Source organism: Pseudophryne corroboree, chromosome 11, assembly GCF_028390025.1.
Source record: "Pseudophryne corroboree isolate aPseCor3 chromosome 11, aPseCor3.hap2, whole genome shotgun sequence".
NCBI lineage: Eukaryota > Metazoa > Chordata > Amphibia > Anura > Myobatrachidae > Pseudophryne > Pseudophryne corroboree.
This window is the reverse complement of record NC_086454.1, coordinates 76,492,658-76,514,900: the sequence shown is the minus strand read 5'-3', so window position 1 is coordinate 76,514,900 and position 22,243 is coordinate 76,492,658. Positions and strand designations below refer to the sequence as shown.

Below are 22,243 nucleotides of genomic sequence, written 5' to 3'. Positions count from 1 at the left end.
GCAGCCTAACCCTATCCTCCCCTGCAGCCTAACCCTAACCTCCCCTACAGCCTAACCCTGACTTCCACCTGCAGCCTAACCCTATCCTCCCCATGCAGCCTAACCCTAACCTCCCCTACAGCCTAACCCTGATCTCCACCTGCAGCCTAACCCTATCCTCCCCTTGCAGCCTAACCCTAACCTCCCCTACAGCCTAACCCTGACTTCCACCTGCAGCCTAACCCTATCCTCCCCCTGCAGCCTAACCCTATCCTCCCCCTGCAGCCTAACCCTAACCTCCCCTACAGCCTAACCCTGACCTCCACCTGCAGCCTAACCCTATCCTCCCCTTGCAGCCTAACCCTAACCCCCCCTACAGCCTAACCCTGACCTCCACCTGCAGCCTAACCATAACTTTCCCCCGCAGCCTAACTTTAAGCTCTCCCCACAGCCTAACCCTAACATCCCCTGCAGCCTAACCCCAACCTCCCCCCGTAGCCTAACCCTAAATTCCCCTTGCAGCCTAAACCTACCCCCCCCTCAGTCTAACCCTAAACTCCCCCTACAGCCTAACCCCAACCTCCCCCCTGCAGCCTAACCCCAACCCTCCCTGCACTACCTAACCTACACCATTGGCTTTCTGAGTATGTCATATTTCAGATATTGACTTTAGTGTACTGGAGGCTTACTTCAGAATGGAACGCTGCTCCGAGAGCGTTCGCATGCTGAAGCCATCTGCAGTGAGCGTGCACGTAGAAGCCACACTGCACGTGCGCACACAGCAAGATGCGACGGCATCTCACACGTGCAAACACCTCTGCCTGATTGAGAGGCAGAAGCGTTCGTGTGGCAGGAGGGGGCATTGCGGCGGCATTTTAGGGGAGCGGTCTGGACAACGCAGACATGTACGGACCGTTTCTGGGGCAAGCTGTGGCGGCTGCATGATGTCACACACAGCTCCTGCGAACCTAAACATGGCGGATAGCCGTCTGCCTTCGCAACCCTAAACATGTGAGAGCATCGCCATCGTGCAATGCACTTGCATATTTGCGGGAGGGGGGGGAGCAGACTTGCCCTGTGCTGGGCGTCCCGCCGCATGTCAGAGTAATGAGTTGTAGATGGGCGTTTTTTCACACATCTACAACTCATACTGAATTAGGCCCTGAGTCTGAGAATGTTGACCAGTTGACTGTGAAACCATGACAACAATCTATTGTCGACTTTGTGTTGTCGATAGTATGAATATTGACATGGTAAATGTCGATCATGTGACTGGATACCAATGATTTGTATGCGATAGCTGAGAAAACTTAGACGTCTGTTTAAAAAATACAGTAATTAATTTACTATTTAAAGAAAAAAAAAACCTCTCATGTGGGATAGCTGCTTTAGATCACGCAGATGTAGCAATGAGAACTGGGTGATTGTTGCTGTGACGTGAACAATCTAGCTTAGTGGTCATGGTATATTTCCGAGGCACGGAGCTGTAGAATTCTACGTGTACAGGATGACATCTACTATTAGAGCTGTTCTGACCTTGGTATAAAGGACAGCAAGTCTTACGTGCTCTGCGTCAGTCTCCTCAGCCCATCTCTTGCTGTGCACTGATGTAAAGCCGTGTCTGAAGCGGTGTAAAGGAGAGATAGCCCTTACCTTCGCCTGTCAAAGAGAAAATGAACCGATAAGGCCACTTGCTGTAATGTGACTTCACCTTGTACCTCTAGGTGGTAGTCATTTGTTATTTCATAGTCTGCTTTCCAAACGGAGAACCTGAGACACATACCACATGCAGCTTTGTAGCTACAGTTTTTATAACTTTATTTTATTAAGATACTGTAAATACATATTTGTATGCATTATCTGTTTATGTACTTATTTTGCACTTTTTATAATGAAAAGAAATGCTCTAGCAAAACAAACCTATTTACTAATACGACTTGCAATTAATGCTGTATACAATGAACAATTAATGCTCTATGGGGGTCATTCCGAGTTGATCGCTCGCTGACGTTTTTCCCAGCATAGCAATCAGGCTAAAAATCGGCTGTTCTGCGCATGTGTATGGGCCGCAGGGTGCACGCGCCAAGTAATTTCGCACAAAACTATGCAATTTTACACAGGGGCGAGCGACGTTTTTCAGTTGCTCTGCTGATCGGTGAGTGATTGACAGGAAGTGGGTGTTTCTGGGCGGCAACTCAGCATTTTCAGGGAGTGTGCTAAAAAACGCAGGCGTGCCAGGTAAAAACGCAGGAGTGGCTGGAGAAACGGGGGAGTGGCTGGCCGAACACAGGGCGTGTTTGTGACGTCAAACTAGGAACTAAACAGACTGCAGTCATCGCAAGCTAGGAGTAAGTCTTGAGCCACTCTGAAACTGCATGAAATTTTTAAGTAGCAGAACTGCTAACCTTTCGTTCGCACTTCTGCTAAGCTAATATACACTCCCAGAGGGCGGCGGCCTAGTGTTTGCACTGCTGCTAAAAGCAGCTAGCGAGCGATCAACTCGGAATGAGGGCCTATGGGGGTAATTCTGAGTTGATCGCAGCAGCAAGTTTGTTAGCATGTGCACTGGAGGGGGGGGGGCAGATATAACATTTGCAGAGAGAGTTAGATTTGGGTGGGTTATTTTGTTTCTGTGCAGGGTAAATACTGGCTGCGTTATTTTTACACTGCAAATAGATTGAACACACCCCACCCAAATCTAACTCTCTCTGCACATATTAAATCTGCCTCCCCTGCAGTGCACATGGTTTTGCCCAACTGCTAACAAAATTGCTGCTGCGATCAACTCAGAATTAGGCCCTATGGGGGGTCATTCCGAGTTGTTCTCTCGTTATTTTTTTCTCGCAACGGAGCGATTAGTCGCTAATGCGCATGCGCAATGTCCGCAGTGCGATTGCGCCAAGTAAATTTGCTATGCAGTTAGGTATTTTACTCATGGCATCACAAGGTTTTTTCTTCGTTCTGGTGATCGCCACCTACAGGGGGAGGGGGTAATCGCTGTGCAGGGGTGCGATCTCATGTGCAGAGAGCTGCACAAACAAAAGTTTGTGCAGTCTCTGCACATCCCAGGACTTACTCTTCCAGTGCGATGATCCGGCCAGGAGTTGACGTCAGGAACTCTCCCTTCAAACGGCTGGACAGGCCTGCGTTTTTCCGGACTCTTCCTGGAAACGGTCAGGTGACACCCACAAACGGCCTGTTCCTGTCAATCTTCTTGCGATCGCCGGTGCGATCGCTTTCTTAGTTCGTTCCATCGCTGTCCGGCGCTCCCCGTCGCCATGGGGCGATGTGCCTGCGCATTGCAGTGCATACGCATGCGCAGTTCTGACCTGATCGCACCGCTGCAAAAAAAGCTAGTGCGCGATCAGGTCTGAATGACCCCCATTGAGAGATTGGATGCTCTGATTTATGGTCAAATGATTATGTTACGCCTTGGTCACAATCAATATTGAAAGTATATATTAAACATGTTGGATGTGTACAAAGGGGATGTAGTCACGATACTGGCGGTTGGGATCCCTGCGGTCTGCATACTGACGCTGGGATCCTGGCCGCCAGAATGCTGGCAGGGGGCCTAGGGCTATTATCACTCGTGGGTGTCCACGGGCCCGCAAGGAGCTTCATTGCGCTCGTCCCCCTGCCGGCATTCTGGTGGCCGAGATCCTGGCGTCAGCATGCTAACTGCCGGGATCCCGACCGCCGCTATCCCAAACCCAACTCGCACAAACCGGTTTTCTGTAGATTTATGGGAAATACATTTATGTAGTAAGTGACTCTGGCACACTTATGGGATTTAAATCTGATAAAGGTCTACAACTGAACTGAGCCATTGAGCTAACAATCTACAATTTTTCTTATGCATAAAAAAAATCTAATTCAAATCCTGTGATATATAATTACAATGTCCTATCTGTTGTTAAGTCCCAGCAAGGATGGTGTAGTTGTGCCTCACAGCACTGGGGTCTTGGGATCTTTTCCTGCCATTGATCCCGCCTTGGGATCAATTCCGGGAGGGGGCAGCCAGGTCGGAGCAGTGGGGGGCGTGATGCCCGCAGCGGAGGCGTGCCAAGGATGGTGGATGATATATAGGGGCGGGATTGGGGGCATGGCCGCACAATTGTGTGATCGTGTCCCCGCCCCCACTATGCAATGTCAAGAGGGAGGGGCCAGGATGACGTGGGAAGGTTGCCAGGGGATGCGAGGGGGGGGGGGGGGGGGAAGACATGCCCACTCTTCAGGGGAGCTGGGAGGGCCACACAGTTTTCGGGAGCCTCCCAGCTCCAGAAGGGGCACCCACCACACACGCTGCACCCATTTTTAGAATACTCACCCCTCCGAAGTCCAGCGCCGGCATCTGCAGCGCTGTTAAAACACTGTGAAAATGGCTCAGTGGCCATTTTCACGGAGTTCTGTGCATGCGCAGTAGAGAAATCTCAGAGAAAATGGCCGCCGTACCATTTTCCCGGAGATCTGCGCATGCACAATAGAGTCTGAGCTCTCTAGTGCTCAGACTCTACAGCGCTCCGGGCAGAGAGGAGGTGGCCCGAACGGAGGAGGCTGAACACGGGCCTCCTCTTCTCTCAAAGCGCCCTTGGCTGGGTTGACAGATGAAGTGGAGCCTGTAGCAGGGGTGAAGGCAGCTCACCAACCATGATTGTCATTTTGGTACAAGGTAGTGGTGCAGGGTTCTGGAACAGCACAAACAAGCGTGTAAACTTATCTGCACCGTGCATGAGCAGATACACTACACCTCTCCAAGGTTTGACACATCTCCCCCTCTGTTCTGAGGGGGCGATGATACAGTGTTACAGCGGCAAATACGTATTGCATTTTTATTCGCAGAAATTCTGCAATCAGATTTCTTTGGGTTGTTCTAACCACAATAATCTGTGCAGTAAAGTCCTTGTTTTGCTCAGTATTTGTTTGTTCTAGCATTATAAACTATGGGCCTAATTCAGAGCTGGTCGCACACAGGCTATTTTTTCACTGCTGCGACCAGGTAATCGCCGCCTACAGGGGAGGGAGTAATCGCTGTGAGCAGGGGTGCGATCGGCCGTGCAGTGAGCTGCACAAACAAAAGTTTGTGCAGTTTCTGCACAGCCCAGGACTTATTCAGCCGCTGGACGATCCGGGATGTTGCTGACGTCAGGAACCCTCCCTGGAAACGCCTGCGTTTTTCCGGACACTCCCAGAAAACGGTGATTTGCCGCCCACGAACGACTTCTGCCTGTCAAACTTCTTGCGATCACCGGTGCGATCGCTTTCTTCGTTCGATTCCTCACTGCCCGTCGCCGGCGGCTGACGCGCCTGCACATTGCGGGTCACATTGCAGTACAAACCCGATCACACGGCTGCAAAAAAATGCTGCGTGCGATCGGGTCTGAATGAACCCTACGTACATACTGTATGTGTTGCTGTCCATTAGCTACTACAATGGGTTAATACTATGCAGCATGTGCAGGGGCTGAGCTGTAATCCCGGCAACCAGCAGCAGCTCCCAAATGAGCACCTGCATCTGCTCAGGTAACTGAGGGAACCGTCCCAGCAACCGAGAAAGGTTAGAAAACCTGAAGTCTTTGCTTGTGAGGCACCCAGGAGATCAGTCTCAGGGGAGCGGGAAGTAAAATGAACACGGAGACAGGAAAAGCAATTCATTAAGAGCTGATTATTACTGCTGAGGTGTGTTTATATTCATATAATACACAAGTTACATGTATGAACCACGCCTTGAAATTATATATTTTCTAAACACTCCAGATTATAACCTACAGGGATTTTACACGCCATCGAGCAGTAGCATGATTGGAGGAGCACTATCAGGGGCATAGCCAGAACTTGTGGGCCCCATAGCAACATTTAGAAGGGGCCCTTGTCCCAGTGCTTCTAGAGCAGGGCTGGCCAAACCGGTCCTCGAGATCTACCATCAGTTCATGTTTTCCAGGCCTCCTGGAGATCTGTAGAATTGTCAGTTAGGAATGAATGCAGCACATCTTAATTAGTAATGACTACACCTGTGCACCAGCTAGGTGGTCTGGAAAATGTGTACTGTTGGTAGATCTCGAGGACTGGTTTGGCCAGCCCTGTTCTAGAGAGACACCACTCTGCAGCAGTTGTTAATTGTATGCCCTATAATAGTCCCCTAGTTCATTATCTGAACCATAGTGGAGCCTTATTTAATGTTATGCCCCATAGTAGTGCCCTAGTTTCTTTTATGAATCGTAGTAGTGCTAAAATTCACCCTATGGGGTCTATTCATGTAGTAGTGAAAAAATAAGAATTTACTTACCGATAATTCTATTTCTCGTAGTCCGTAGTGGATGCTGGGGACTCCGTCAGGACCATGGGGAATAGCGGCTCCGCAGGAGACAGGGCACAAAAATAAAGCTTTAGGATTAGGTGGTGTGTACTGGCTCCTCCCCCTATGACCCTCCTCCAAGCCTCAGTTAGGATACTGTGCCCGGACGAGCGTACACAATAAGGAAGGATATTGAATCCCGGGTAAGACTCATACCAGCCACACCAATCACACCGTATAACTTGTGATCTGAACCCAGTTAACAGTATGACAAACGTAGGAGCCTCTGAACAGACGGCTCACAACAATAACAACCCGAATTTGTTTGTAACAATAACTATGTACAAGTATTGCAGACAATCCGCACTTGGGATGGGCGCCCAGCATCCACTACGGACTATGAGAAATAGAATTATCGGTAAGTAAATTCTTATTTTCTCTAACGTCCTAAGTGGATGCTGGGGACTCCGTCAGGACCATGGGGATTATACCAAAGCTCCCAAACGGGCGGGAGAGTGCGGATGACTCTGCAGCACCGAATGAGAGAACTCAAGGTCCTCCTCAGCCAGGGTATCAAATCTGTAGAATTTTGCAAATGTGTTTGCCCCTGACCAAGTAGCAGCTCGGCAGAGTTGTAATGCCGAGACCCCCCGGGCAGCCGCCCAGGATGAGCCCACTTTCCTTGTGGAATGGGCCTTGACAGATTTAGGTTGTGGCAAGCCTGCCACAGAATGTGCAAGTTGAATTGTGCTACAAATCCAACGAGCAATCGTCTGCTTAGAAGCAGGAGCACCCATCTTGTTGGGTGCATACAATATAAACAGTGAGTCAGACTTTCTGACTCCCGCCGTTCTTGAAATATATATTTTCAATGCCCGGACCACGTCCAACAACTTGGAATCCTCCAAATCGTTAGTAGCCGCAGGCACCACAATAGGCTGGTTCAGGTGAAACGCTGACACCACCTTAGGCAGAAAATGAGGACGTGTCCGCAGTTCTGCCCTGTCCGTATGGAAAATCAGATATGGGCTCTTATATGATAAAGCCGCCAATTCTGATACTCTCCTGGCTGAAGCCAGGGCCAGTAGCATGGTTACTTTCCATGTAAGATACTTCAACTCCACCGATTTGAGCGGCTCAAACCAATGGGATTTGAGAAAATCCAAGACTACATTAAGATCCCACGGTGCCACTGGGGGCACAACCGGGGGCTGTATATGTAGTACTCCTTTTACAAAAGTCTGGACTTCAGGAACTGAAGCCAATTCTTTCTGGAAGAAAATCGACAGGGCCGAAATTTGAACCTTAATAGACCCCAATTTGAGGCCCATAGACAATCCTGTTTGCAGGAAATGTAGGAATCGACCCAGTTGAAATTCCTCCGTGGGGGCCTTCCTGGCCTCACACCACGCAACATATTTTCTCCAATGCGGTGATAATGTTGTGCAGTCACCTCCTTCCTGGCTTTTACCAGTGTAGGAATGACCTCTTCCGGAATGCCTTTTTCCCTTAGAATTCGGCGTTCAACCGCCATGCCGTCAAACGCAGCCGCGGTAAGTCTTGGAATAGACACGGTCCCTGCTGAAGCAGGTCCGGTCTTAGAGGTAGAGGCCACGGATCCTCCGTGAGCATCTCTTGAAGTTCCGGGTACCAAGTTCTTCTTGGCCAATCCGGAGCCACTAGTATCGTTCTTACTCCCTTTTGCCGTATAATTCTCAGTACCTTTGGTATGAGAGGCAGAGGAGGGAACACATACACTGACTGGAACACCCACGGTGTTACCAGAGCGTCCACAGCTATTGCCTGAGGGTCTCTTGACCTGGCGCAATACCTGTCCAGTTTTTTGTTGAGGCGGGACGCCATCATATCCACCATTGGTTTTTCCCAACGGTTCACAATCATGTGGAAGACTTCTGGATGAAGTCCCCACTCTCCCGGGTGTAGATCGTGTCTGCTGAGGAAGTCTGCTTCCCAGTTGTCCACTCCCGGAATGAATACTGCTGACAGTGCTATCACATGATCTTCCGCCCAGCGAAGAATCCTTGCAGCTTCTGCCATTGCTGTCCTGCTTCTTGTGCCGCCCTGTCTGTTTACGTGGGCGACTGCCGTGATGTTGTCCGACTGGATCAACACCGGCTGACCCTGAAGCAGGGGTTTTGCCAGACTTAGAGCATTGTAAATCGCTCTTAGCTCCAGTATATTTATGTGAAGAGACATCTCCAGGCTTGACCATACTCCCTGGAAGTTTCTTCCCTGTGTGACCGCTCCCCAGCCTCTCAGACTGGCATCCGTGGTCACCAGGACCCAGTCCTGTATGCCGAATCTGCGGCCCTCTAACAGATGAGCACTCTGCAACCACCACAGAAGAGACACCCTTGTCCGTGGCGATAAGGTTATCCGCTGATGCATCTGCAGATGCGATCCGGACCATTTGTCCAGCAGATCCCACTGAAAAGTTCGTGCGTGGAATCTGCCGAATGGAATCGCTTCGTAAGAAGCCACCATCTTTCCCAGGACTCTTGTGCATTGATGCACAGACACTTTCCCTGGTTTTAGGAGGTTCCTGACAAGTTCGGATAACTCCCTGGCTTTCTCCTCCGGAAGAAACACCTTTTTCTGAACCGTGTCCAGAATCATTCCCAGGAACAGCAGACGTGTCGTCGGGGTCAACTGAGATTTTGGAAAATTCAGAATCCACCCGTGTTGTTGCAGCACTAGTTGTTCTCTGGACCTTGCCCTTATCAGGAGATCGTCCAAGTAAGGGGTTATTAATACGCCTCTTCTTCACAGAAGAATCATCATTTCGGCCATTACCTTGGTAAAGACCCGAGGTGCCGTGGACAATCCAAACGGCAGCGTCTGAAACTGATAATGACAGTTTTGCACCACGAACCTGAGGTACCCTTGATGTGAAGGGCAAATTGGGACATGTAGGTAAGCATCCTTGATGTCCAGGGACACCATAAAGTCCCCTTCTTCCAGATTCGCTATCACTGCTCTGAGTGACTCCATCTTGAACTTGAATTTTTGTACAGGTTCAAAGATTTCAGATTTAGAATAGGTCTTACCGAGCCGTCCGGCTTCGGTACCACAAATAGCGTGGAGTAATACCCCTTTCCCTGTTGTAGGAGGGGTACCTTGACTATCACCTGCTGAGAAAACAGCTTGTGAATGGCTTCCAATACCGTCGCCCTGTCTGAGGGAGACGTTGGCAAAGCAGACTTTAGGAACCGGCGAGGGGGAGACTTCTCGAATTCCAACCTGTAACCCTGAGATACTACCTGCAGAATCCAGGGGTCCACCTGTGAGCAAGCCCACTGTGCGCTGAAATTCTTGAGTCGACCCCCCACCGCTCCTGAGTCCGCTTGTAATGCCCCAGCGTCATGCTGAGGGCTTTGCAGAACCCTGGGAGGGCTTCTGTTCCTGGGCAGGGGCTGCTTGCTGCCCTCTCTTACCCCTTCCTCTGCCCCGAGGCAGATATGACTGTCCTTTTGTCCGCTTGTTCTTATAGGACCGAAAGGACTGCGGCTGAAAAGACGGTGTCTTTTTCTGTTGGGAGGGGGTCTGAGGTAAAAAGGTGGATTTTCCGGCAGTTGCCGTGGCCACCAGATCCGATAGACCGACGCCAAATAATTCCTCCCCTTTATACGGCAATACTTCCATATGTCGTTTGGAATCCGCATCACCTGACCACTGTCGCGTCCATAAACTCCTTCTGGCAGATATGGACATCGCATTTACTCTCGATGCCAGAGTGCAAATATCTCTCTGAGCATCTCGCATATAAAGGAAAGCATCCTTTAATTGCTCTATAGTCAATAAAATACTGTCCCTATCCAGGGTATCAATATTTTCAGTCAGGGAATCCAACCAGACGACCCCAGCACTGCACATCCAGGCTGAGGCGATGGCTGGTCGCAGTATAACACCAGTATGTGTGTATATACTTTTTAGGGTAGTTTCCATTCTCCTATCAGCTGGATCCCTGAGGGCGGCCGTATCAGGAGACGGTAACGCCACTTGTTTTGATAAGCGTGTGAGCGCCTTATCCACCCTAGGGGGTGTTTCCCAGCGCGCCCTAACCTCTGGCGGGAAAGGGTATAATGCTAATAACTTTTTTGAAATTAGCATTTTTCTATCTGGGTTAACCCACGCTTCATCACATACATCATTTAATTCCTCTGATTCAGGAAAAACTACAGGTAGTTTTTTCACCCCCCACATAATACCCCTTTTTGTGGTACTTGCAGTATCAGAGATATGCAAAGCCTCCTTTATTGCCGTGATCATATAACGTGTGGCCCTACTTGAAAATACGTTTGTTTCATCACCGTCGACACTAGATTCAGTGTCTGTGTCTGGGTCTGTGTCGACCGACTGAGGTAAAGGGCGCTTTACAGCCCCTGACGGTGTCTGAGACGCCTGGGCAGGTACTAACTGGTTTGCCGGCCGTCTCATGTCGTCAACTGATTTTTGTAATGTGCTGACATTATCACGTAATTCCATAAACAAAGCCATCCATTCCGGTGTCGACTCCCTGGGGGGTGACATCACCATTATCGGCAATTGCTCTGCCTCCACACCAACATCGTCCTCATACATGTCGACACACACGTACCGACACACAGCAGACACACAGGGAATGCTCTTATCGAAGACAGGACCCCACTAGCCCTTTGGGGAGACAGAGGGAGAGTTTGCCAGCACACACCCAAGCGCTATAATATATATGGGAACAACCTTATATAAGTGTTGTTCTTTATAGCAGCTTAAATATATCAAAATATCGCCAAAAAAATGCCCCCCCTCTCTGTTTTACCCTGTTTCTGTAGTGCAGTGCAGGGGAGAGTCCTGGGAGCCTTCCTCACAGCGGAGCTGAGCAGGAAAATGGCGCTGTGTGCTGAGGAGAATAAGCTCCGCCCCCTATTTCGGCGGGTTTTTCTCCCGTAGTTTTAGATAACTGGCATGGGTTAAATACATACATATAGCCTCAATGGCTATATGTGATGTATTCTTTTGCCATAAAGGTATTAAATATTGCTGCCCAGGGCGCCCCCAGCAGCGCCCTGCACCCTCCGTGACCGCTTGGTGTGAAGTGTGTGACAACAATGGCGCACAGCTGCAGTGCTGTGCGCTACCTTCATGAAGACTGAAGAGCCTTCTGCCGCCTGTTTCCGGACCTTCAATCTTCAGCATCTGTAAGGGGGGTCGGCGGCGCGGCTCCGGGACGAACCCCAGGGTGAGACCTGTGTTCCGACTCCCTCTGGAGCTAATGGTGTCCAGTAGCCTAAGAATCCAATCCATCCTGCACGCAGGTGAGTTGAAATTCTCTCCCCTAAGTCCCTCGATGCAGTGAGCCTGTTGCCAGCAGGACTCACTGAAAATAAAAAACCTAAAAACTTTTTCTAAGCAGCTCTTTATGAGAGCCACCTAGATTGCACCCTGCTCGGACGGGCACAAAAACCTAACTGAGGCTTGGAGGAGGGTCATAGGGGGAGGAGCCAGTACACACCACCTAATCCTAAAGCTTTATTTTTGTGCCCTGTCTCCTGCGGAGCCGCTATGCCCCATGGTCCTGACGGAGTCCCCAGCATCCACTTAGGACGTTAGAGAAACCCTGTTTTGCATTAAACAGGGCTTTTTTCTGCCTACTGCAATTCACAGAGCCGGTGACCGTGGAGAAGTCTCTGACTTCTCCAGCGGTACCCCCGCTCTGTGCCTGAATCGCATCACCATACCTTTGTATGGTGAGTTCGATTCATGAAGGTGCGGAAAGCTCTGCTTTCCGCTTCTCCATGGGGTTCAGGTTCGCCATTTCAGGATGGCGTAACCTGAACTGTAGTGCGTAGACATCAGGGAAGCTCAATGCTCGGCACCTTGCGCTGGCTCCGCCCCCCGACCTCCCAGCAACCACTGCGGCCTGCCGGGAGGTCAACAAGCTGCGTATCTGCAAAGGGACCCGCCGCTGGACTCCGTGCATCGCAGGGAGGGACCGCTGGAGATGACCTCACCGCAGGAGCCCCAGACACCGCAGCGCATCGTCGGAAGGGTGAGTATACATGAATTGCTACTTATTACAGCTATACATCGCATCGAAGCGATGCGATGTATAGTGATAAGTAGCAATTCTGTTTTCGTTTTCTGTATGAATAGACCCCTATGTCACATTTCAGAGCTGCCAGTACACATTATGCCGCACAGTGCCCCCAATTCACATTATGATATATAGTGCTCCCCGTTCTTATTGTGCCTCATTACAGTGCCCCGGTTCATATTATATAACATTATAATGCCCTCTAGGTCATTTTATACCACACTACAATGAGCAGGTCCAGGGGCATACCTAGATATACTGCAGGCCCCAAGTAAAAAGTTTGAAAATACCCCATACGTACCACTCAATGGCAAAAAATGTATATAATACATGTAACTGTGACAGGGAAGGCGGGCCCTCACAGCTCTGGGCCCGATAGCAGCTGCACTGCCTGCACCTATGTAGTGTAGCAGGAATAGTTCAAGGTAAAATTTCCCATGGCAGGTCATGTATAACAAGGCTTTCCATTTGGTAGCTAAAATATGGCAAGAGCTACTACCTGGTGGCAAGTGTAGAGGGCCACCTCCCACCTGGTGGATTGTGTACTGTAGGATGTCTTACCTGGATGGCTGTGCTTATAAAAACTTTCCGCCTATTGGTTAATTACAGCTGGACTCCCATCCAGAAGAAAGGTGTAGCACAGAGCTTCCCAAATCCAGGCAACGGAACACATTAAAGGGGCCTACACACTAAGCGATGGTTTCGACCAACAATATTATCGACCAACGATAATATCGATGGTCGATTTTGCATACAGACTGGGTGATATCGATGGTCAATTTGGACAATATCAGAAAACATACATCTATATCGGTCAAACTGACTGGCATGTATCAACGATGATCGATCAACAATGAACGATTGCTGGCATGCACATTGTTCATCGTTGATGCATCCACACTGAAAGATATGAACAATTTATCATTCATTTATTAACAATATCGTTCATATATTTCACGATATCACCCAGTGTGTAGGCCACTTTACAGTGTATGTTTCTTAATCTCCTTGCTGACACATTTTAAAGACCCACAGGTGGTGCTGATTATTTCACTAATGATTCTTGGGTGAGATTTATCAAAGCTTGGAGAGAGATGAAGTGGGAAGAGATAAAACAACAACCAATCAGCTCCTAACTGTCATTTTTCAAACACAGGCTGTAACATGACAGTTAGAATGGTTAGTAGTATTATATATTTCCAAGCTTTGATAACTCTCCCCCTCTCTGAGGAGACCTGGAAAACATAAACTGTTGTACCCCTAGAAAAATAACTCAGGTCCAGTGACCCGAGAATTGGGTCAGACCTGGGAAGTACCCAGGTAACAGTGCAGTGTAAGCAGGGGACCCTGGTCATCCAACCCAGGTGCTGTTAAAAGCCTATGGTGAGCCGGATCACCGGTGCTTGATGATGATGCCATCTCCAAACACTGGTAGAGGGAAGACCTCAAACTCGGGTCCAGCCTGTGGTGTGAACAGGGTTTGAAGCCGCTGTGACATGGCTTGAAAATGGGTTCAGTTACTCAGGTTGGACCCTAGTTTTAGGTGGAAATGGGCTATTAGTGTGTCTCGAGGACTAGATTTGAGAAGCTCTGGTGTACCAGATAACTGCTCATCTGGTGGATATTTACCAGGACTTCCTGTCTTGTGGATACTGTAATACAGGGGTGGCCAGACTTTCGGAGTTGGTGATCTACTTTGAAAGCTGAACAGCTTTTGTGATCTACCTAGGTGGGACAAAAGCGCGCAACACAGACAGTGTCGGACTGGGGCATGTAGAGCCCACCGGGGGGATGCAGTGGTAGGGGCCCATGTTAGGGGTGTGGCCAGTCTGCAGAGGGGGTGTGGCTTGCCACCTCATTGATTTGACTAACCATTAGAGAGTGCAATGTCTGGGCCCCTTCATAAATATATACAGTAAATTAAGCTGCTGCATGCATGATAATGTGCCAGATTAATAACAGATTAATAACAGCAATGCACTGTAGAAAATACATCATAGTCCAGTATAAGGTAACATGTGTATAATGTATAATTAAAATTCACAGACTGGAACCTGATCTTCAGAGCAGGAGGTGGGCCCCCAGGCAGTGGGGCCCACCGGTGGTTTCCCCTGTACCCCTGTGGGCCAGTCCAAGCCTGAACACAGATGTGTGCTCAAAAAGGGTGTGTGGCATAACAAAAAGGGGGTGTGACCTCCTCACCGCACAGGGTTTAGGGACTATCTCACACGAAATCACAAATTGGCCCCCCACAGGTAAAAACCTCAAACACATTGGCCCCCTCAATAAAGTAAAAACACATTGGCCCCCACACAGGTGTAAAAAATTGGCCCCTACACAGTAGTAAAAACACATTAGCCCCCACACAGTAGTAAAAATACATTGCTCCATAGTTACACGTAAAAAAAAAAAATTGTCCCCCATAAACAAAAAAAAATATTACATTGTCTCAGCCCCCGCTCCTCCTCACTCCCCTTTCTCCATATAATACTTCAATAACAAATACTACCTACAGAGCAGGCAGCCAGGTAGAACAGCAGTTCCCCATGACAGCACGCCACGACAGGCAGTCAATGGAAGAGAAGCAGAGGCGGTGGGGTCCTCACAGCACGCGGGTGACGTCAACGGTTCGCTGCTCTAATGGGAGCTGGTTACGTCTAGTTAAGTTGGTCGTGATCTACTGGCAGATGCTGTTCAAGCTACCGGTAGATCGCGATCTACCTTTTGGCCACCCCTGCTGTAATGGAATAGGACACAATAGAACTTCCCATTTGGTGGTTAGTGTATTGCTGAACGTCCCACCTGGTGGCTAGTGTAAAGGAGATACTCCCCTCACCCTCCCAATTATCTACTATTTGTCCGCTGTCTGTCCATGTCTCTGCTCTGCTGCTTGAGGGACAGCTGTCAGTAGCTTATAGCTCCCTCTGCTGGTTTGTTCATAGGGACAGACAGTAAACCTTTTAGAGTTAGGCACCTAAAAGGGAGGGTTAGGTTAGGGGGAGGGATACACTCCTTTACACCCCATGTCGGGATTTAGACTGTCGGGATACCGCTGACGGGCTCCTAACCGTTGGCATCCCAACAGCTGGCATTTTTTCGTTACCAACATGAAGGGCTGCAGCCATTTCAGAATTTGTGATATTTTATGGAAATGGGATTTGGGAGAAGCTATGATGCTTTCTTCATGCTGATGGGCATATGCATTACACGTGGCAATAAATGCCAAGGTCCTAACAAGGGTGGTGCGGCATGTGTCACTGCACAGGGCACCGCAAGGCAGGGGGGCGCTGTTCTACTTGCAACTTCCTTCTCTTTAACCCACGGGATCATCTGGCCACCAACCGTCTCGCCCCGTTACGCCCGTAAGCACCGTCAGGCACGCATTTCAAAATCCTCTCATAGGGGGTAATTCCAAGTTGATCGCAGCAGGAATTTTGTTAGCAGTTGGGCAAAACCATGTGCACTGCAGGGGAGGCAGATTTAACATGTGCAGAGAGAGTTAGATTTGGGTGTGGTGTGTTCAATCTGCAATCTAAATTGCAGTGTAAAAATAAAGCAGCCAGTATTTACCCTGCACAGAAATAAAATAACCCACCCAAATCTAACTCTTTCTGCACATGTTATATCTGCCTCCCCTGCAGTGCACATGGTTTTGCCCAACTGCTAACAAAATTCCTGCTGTGATCAACTTGGAATTACCCCCATGCTTCCCAAGTAGGAGCAAATAGCTCCATGAGTAAGGTGTCTGAGGGCACTATTTATTATTTTTATTTAGTAGCAGTTTCTTATATAGCGCAGCATATTCCGTTGCGCTTTACAATTAGAACAACAGTTATAGAACAAAACTGGGCAAAGACAGACATAGAGGTAGTAGGGCCCTGCTCGCAAGCTTACAACCTATAGGGAAATAGGCATTGATACACAAGGATAGATGTAACCTGTTACATAATGGTTCCCCAGATTGCTAGGTTCTTAGTGGGTTGTATGATATGATCACCCAGCAATGTTGGAAGACAAAATGTGAGGTTATGGGGACTGTGCAGAGGGAATGTAACTGGATAGGGAAGCATTGAAGGTTATGTGTGTGGGTCAGGAATTTGGTAGGCTTGTCTGAAGAGATGAGTTTTCAGGGAACGTTTAAAGGTTTGGAGACTAGTGGAGAGTCGTATTGTGCATGGGAGGGCATTCCACAGAGTGGGTGAAGCCCGGGTAAAGTCCTGTAATTTTGAGTGGGAACAGGTAAATACATCTGGAGACGCAGATCTTGTGCAGAGCGGAGGGGTCTGGTAGGGAGATATTTTGAGATGAGTGAGGAGATGTATGATGGTGCAGTTTGGTTAATAGCCTTGTATGTAAGTGAAAGTATTTTATATTTGACACGGTAGAATACCGGTAACCAATGGAGGGACTGACAGAGCGGATCAGCAGATGAAGAACGTCTGGCGAGGAAGATTAGCCTCGCAGCTGCATTTAAAATGGATTGAAGTGGTGAGAGCCTATGTTTGGGAAGACCAGTAAGGAGACTATTACAATAATCAATGCGGGAGATGATGAGTGCATGGATCAGAGTTTTTGCAGTGTCTTGTGTAAGATAAGGGCGTATTTTGGATATGGTTTTTAAGGTGCATGTAACATGATTTAGAGACAGATTGAATGTGTGGAACAAACGACAGTTCAGAGTCAAGGATGACACCTAGGCAGCGAGCTTGTGGGGTAGTGTGGATAGTTGCATTGTCAACAGTTATGGCAATATCAGGTTGGTAACTACCCTTAGCTGGTGGGAAAATAATTAATTCTGTTTTGGAAATGTTGAGTTTGAGGTGGCGAGATGACATCCAAGATGAAATGGCAGACAGGCATTCAGTGACACGAGCCAATACAGATGGTGATAAATCTGGGGAGGATAGGTAGATTTGAGTATCATCAGCGTACAAATGATACTGAAATCCGAAGGAGCTGATTAGTTTACCAAGAGAGGAGGTATAGATTGAGAAAAGCAGAGGACCTAAGACTGAGCCTTGCGGTACTCCAACTGATAGAGGTAGAGAAGAGGAGGTAGAATCAGAGAAGTGAACACTGAAAGATCGATTAGATAGGTAGGATGAGTACCAAGTAAGGGCTGTGTCCTGAAGACCTAGGGACTCTAGTGTTTGTATGAGAAGAGAGTGGTCAACAGTGTCAAAAGCAGCAGAGAGATCTAGAAGAATAAGTAGTGTGTAATGGCCTTTTGATCTAGCAGTGACCAGATCATTCACTACTTTGGTCAGTGCCGTCTCCGTGGAGTGTTGGGCACGAAAGCCTGACTGAAGTGGGTCCAGTAAGTTGTGGGAGTTAAGAAAGTGTGTAAGGCGAGTGTAGGCAAGCCTCTCAAGTAGCTTGGAGGGACTGGGTAGCTGAGAAATGGGACGGTAGTTAGAGAGTGTGTTTGGGTCAGAGTTGTGTTTTTTCAGAATGGGAGTAATCACTGCATGTTTAAATAGAGATGGAAAGATGCCAGTAGAGAGATAGAGATTACAGATTTTAGTTAAGGTTGGGATAAGCACAGGAGACAAACTTTTACTGACCTGTGAGGGTATAGGATCAAGAGGAGAGGTAGTGGAGTAGGAGGATGAAAAGAGTGTTGATACTTCATCTTCACTTGTGGGATCAAATGAAGAGAAAGTGCCAGAGGGTTCAGATAGGGATTTGAGCAGGTCACTGGCTGAGTTAGAGCATACCATTTCATCTCGGATTTTATCAATCTTATCCTTGAAGTAGGAAGCAAGTTCTTGTGCACTGATAGTAGCTAGTGGGGGAGGTGAGGAAGGGTAAAGAAGTGATTTAAATGTATTAAAAAAGTAGTTTGGGGTTGGTGGCATGATAAGAGATGAGAGATTGGAAATATGTTTGTTTGGCAGTGTCCAGGGCCTGACGATAGGAGTGGTAGGTAGTCTTATATGTGAGAAAGTCACTTGGATTCTGAGATTTCCGCCACTGACGTTCTACCTTACGTGACAGTTTTTGTAGGTGTCTTGTTGATTTAGAGTGCCATGGTTGGCATCTAAGCCTACGTGGAGTGTGATGGGTAGCTGGAGCAACTTCATCAAGGGCACTCTCTAGGGTCTGGTGCAGGTGGGATACAGCAGTGTCAGGTGTGGTGAATGTAGAGATTGGTGAGAGACGTTGTTGCAGAGAAGTGGAAAGTTGTTAAAAATGTATATTGTTAGTATTTCTGCGTGTTAGAGGAGACTTGCTTAGTTTTGGTGTCCTAGAATTTAAAGTAATAGAAGAGATTGTGAAGGTGATCAGGTTGTGATCAGAGAGAGGGAAAGGAGTGTTAACGAGTTGGGAAACTGAGCAGAGCCTGGTGAACACAAGATCAAGGCAGTGGCCCTCCTGGTGAGTAGAGGAGTTGGACCATTGGGTTAGGCCAAGAGAGGAGGTTAGAGAGAGGAGTTTGGATGCATGAACAGATTGTGGACTATCAAGAGCTATATTGAAATCGCCCATAATGATGGTGGAGATGTGTGGGAGCCAGGCAGAAAAATCTTCTAGAAATTGTTGTTTAGGTTGCCCAGGAGGGCGATAGATAGCTGCAACACGCAGAGAGAAGGGGATGAAAATCCTGATAGAGTGAACTTCAAATGATGTGAATGCGAGTGATGGAACCTGAGGTAGAACAGTGTATGTGAAAAACTGTGACAGTTAGATTCCAACCCCACCACCTTTACTATTATTAGGCCTAGATGTGTGTGTGAAGTGGAAACCACCGTGTGACAGTGCTGCAGGAGAGGCCGTGTCTGATTGTGTGAGCCATGTTTCTGTTATAGCCAGCAGATTAAAGTTGTGAGATATGAAGAGGTCATGGATGGATTTTAATTTGCTGCACTATTGAAGGTCATGGGTGCAAATCCTGCGTATGACAGTATTTTGAAATGTGAGCTTTAAATGAAGGAAGATGTGACTGAAGGTCCTGTGTATGACTACTAAGAAATATGTGATTTAAAATAAAGGATAATTTAACCAAATGACAAAGCGTTCTCAAATTAAGTGCATGAATGATAGTATAAGAGGATTGGTCTCCAAATCCATTTCCTTGGATGTTTTCTGTAAGTATAGGTGTTTCTAGAAATAAGTATATACTGTATACTGTATGAAAGGACATCATAGCAAATGGTTTCACTGGGCGCCAGGGCTCACCTTATGTCCCTGGATGATAAATATGAGGAGGTGCCTATGTTTTTCTGGCCTAGGGCACCAAAATGTCTAGTTACGGCTCTGAAAAACTGCAAGATATTGTATTAATGTATTATCACAGTCCCGGACATCTAAATAGTTAATTAGCTGCCATTATTAAAAACATTTCTGTCCTTTTGACTTCTATGCATTTGATATCTAATTATTTGTGCGTTGAATTAATATTGGTCATTCTGCTCAAAGGCTCTAACTAATTAGCAATCAGCCTCAGGTCATAAAAAAAATAAAAATCAGTGTATGGCAAATTTATATTCTTAGTCACGTACAGTATGTGAGAATAAAGTGGTCAGTCATCAAGAGGTATGATTGGATCTCAATGGTGATCAAGTGCAGAAGCTACCTGTGCATTAAACAGGACAATTGCACATAGCAACAGGACTTGGAAGGCAGTCAAGATTAATGCAATTTTTTTTACATCGTTGCAACAATATTGCAGCTTTCTGTAAAACAGTTAATACTATAAAGAAGTGTGCATCCTGTTTTTCAACTCTATGGCAGCAAATATAATAATAATAATAATAATAATAATAATAATAATTGTTGAACATCATGAGCATAGTGATTATAATAACTGCCTCACAGCCCTGAGGTCCTGAGTTCTATTCCCACCAAGCCCTATCACCCGTGTTTCCATATATTTCTTCCAGGTGCTCTGGTATTAAATGTTAGTTGTGTTATTATTTTGGACTTTGAAATGATTTTCCTTGTTATGTGCTATAACATGAGCCTCCTTCACGTGCGGTAAATAGCCTCTCTTCCCGCCCAATGCGTGCTGGAGGCATGCGCACTCAAAAAGGGGGTGTGGCGTGTTGGGAGAGGGGCATAGCCTAGAGGAAAGGATGTTTGATTCAATCCTGGGCGTGACCTCGTGGAAGACGGGGTATGGCCTCATGGGAAATCCTCCATTTACATCACTCTGGGGGTGTGGCCAGCTTGACTGCCACCCGAGACTGTGCCTGCGCTGCTGGCTCCTTCCCAGTGACAGGAGCTAGGTGCTGCAGGATAATGTCACTCTGCAGCACCTGGTTCCCTGTTACTGTGAAGGACCCTGCATTTTGGTGTCACCCTCTTTTGACGCCTCTGTTTCAGCCCTAACCCTAATCCTAACACTGACATGTACTGTCCAAATTGTTTGTGATGACATAAGGACTGTCTCGACATTTTCACTGTCAACATTTCAACCATGTTGTCAAGCAGACCATGCGCATATTTGTTACTGCGCATGTGCAGTTTGCTAAATCTCGCTGTGTGGAGCCTTGTGCGGAGATGCATGCGACTCAAAGTCAGGCCCTACATTTGAAAGCGTTTGTATACAAGTGTAGTGGGCCACACACATTACCCGACTGGCCCCCGATACGGTCGACGGCCGACCCGGCGGCGGAGGTGACGGGGGGAGTGAAGTTTCTTCACTCCCCCTCTCACCCAGTCCCATAGCCCTGATATTGTCCATATTGGCTTGCAGGTATGAACGAGCCGGCACCAACGGTGAATGAGTGCCGGGCCACGCATCGTTGGTGCCTACACACTGAAAGGTATGAACCATATCTCGTTCATTAATGAACTAGATCGTTCATATCTTTCAGTGGTATCCGTAAATGTGTAGGGCCAGTAGCAGATCTTGCTACGGGCACATGGGACTTTTGCCTGGGGCGCTTGCCTTCTGGAGGGCACCGCCGCCTTCCGGAGGGCACCGCCGCCTTCCGGAGGGCGCCGCCACCATCAGGAGGGCGCCGTCGCTGTGGCAAGATCCGCTACTGGTGGTGCCCCCCCCAGTGCTGGCTGTCACTGCTGTGCGGTGCGCAATGACATCATCGCACCGCACGGCATTGTGGAACGGCACATAGACACTAGGCGTCATGATTGACCTCTAGTGTCTATGCGGTGCTATGGGAGAGACGTCATGACGTCTCTCCCATAGAGCAGAGGAGCGGCGCCGGCGGCCGGAGACGGAGACAGAGGGCAGCAGGCAGCAGCAGATGGGAATCAGGAGCGGGGATGGTGAATATTAATTAAAAAAAAATATTTTTACATTTATTTATGTTTTTGTAAGCGGCGCAACTTGGGGGCACAAACGGAGGCACAACTGTACTGGGGCAACACCACTGACTGGGGGCACAAATGGGGCACAACTCTACAGGAGGCATAACTGACCACGCCCCTTTATGAAGCCACGCCCCTATTTTCGCCCGGGGTGCCACAAGGGCTAGAACCGGCCCTGTGTAGGGCCTATAAATCTTGAAGTCGATACACGGTGAAATACATTGAAAGTACTAATTGGGTCTCGCTATATACTTAGCCCCCAAGTTCTTTCCTCTTGACTTGATCGTGTTCCTTGAAGCAATAGTTCTATGGCTTTACAGCAAAAAAAAAAGTGAAATAGTTTCCAAGAAACGAATAAACCGCACAGTTTGTTATTACAGGAAAACACCACCGGTATTCATGAGACACTTATCCACGGCGTAATAATGGCAGACGATGGATAAGTATAGACAGGCATAGCCTTGTCTTCCTCTAGCTGCAGGCATATTAAAATTTTACATTCAGGATGTGTACTCTAGCTCTTAAAACCTGAGGATGGACAGTTTCAGAGATATCTAAATTATTGGATTGATATAATGGAATAAATGGATGGAGTAAAA

The 22,243-nt window shown here is 48.0% G+C and overlaps 1 protein-coding gene across 2 annotated transcripts in view; it reads right to left on the bottom strand.

Annotated features, from left to right (window-relative positions):
* Positions 1–22,243, bottom strand: part of FSHB (follicle stimulating hormone subunit beta) — a 90,153-nt gene that overhangs the window by 25,368 nt on the left and 42,542 nt on the right. The window contains exon 2 of one of the 2 annotated variants that reach the window (XM_063946097.1): positions 1,543–1,638. The exons of the other annotated variant lie outside the window; for it this stretch is intronic. The gene's annotated coding sequence lies outside the window, so the exon portion shown is untranslated. The remainder of the gene's footprint in view (positions 1–1,542; positions 1,639–22,243) is intronic. 2 annotated transcript variants of the gene reach the window in all.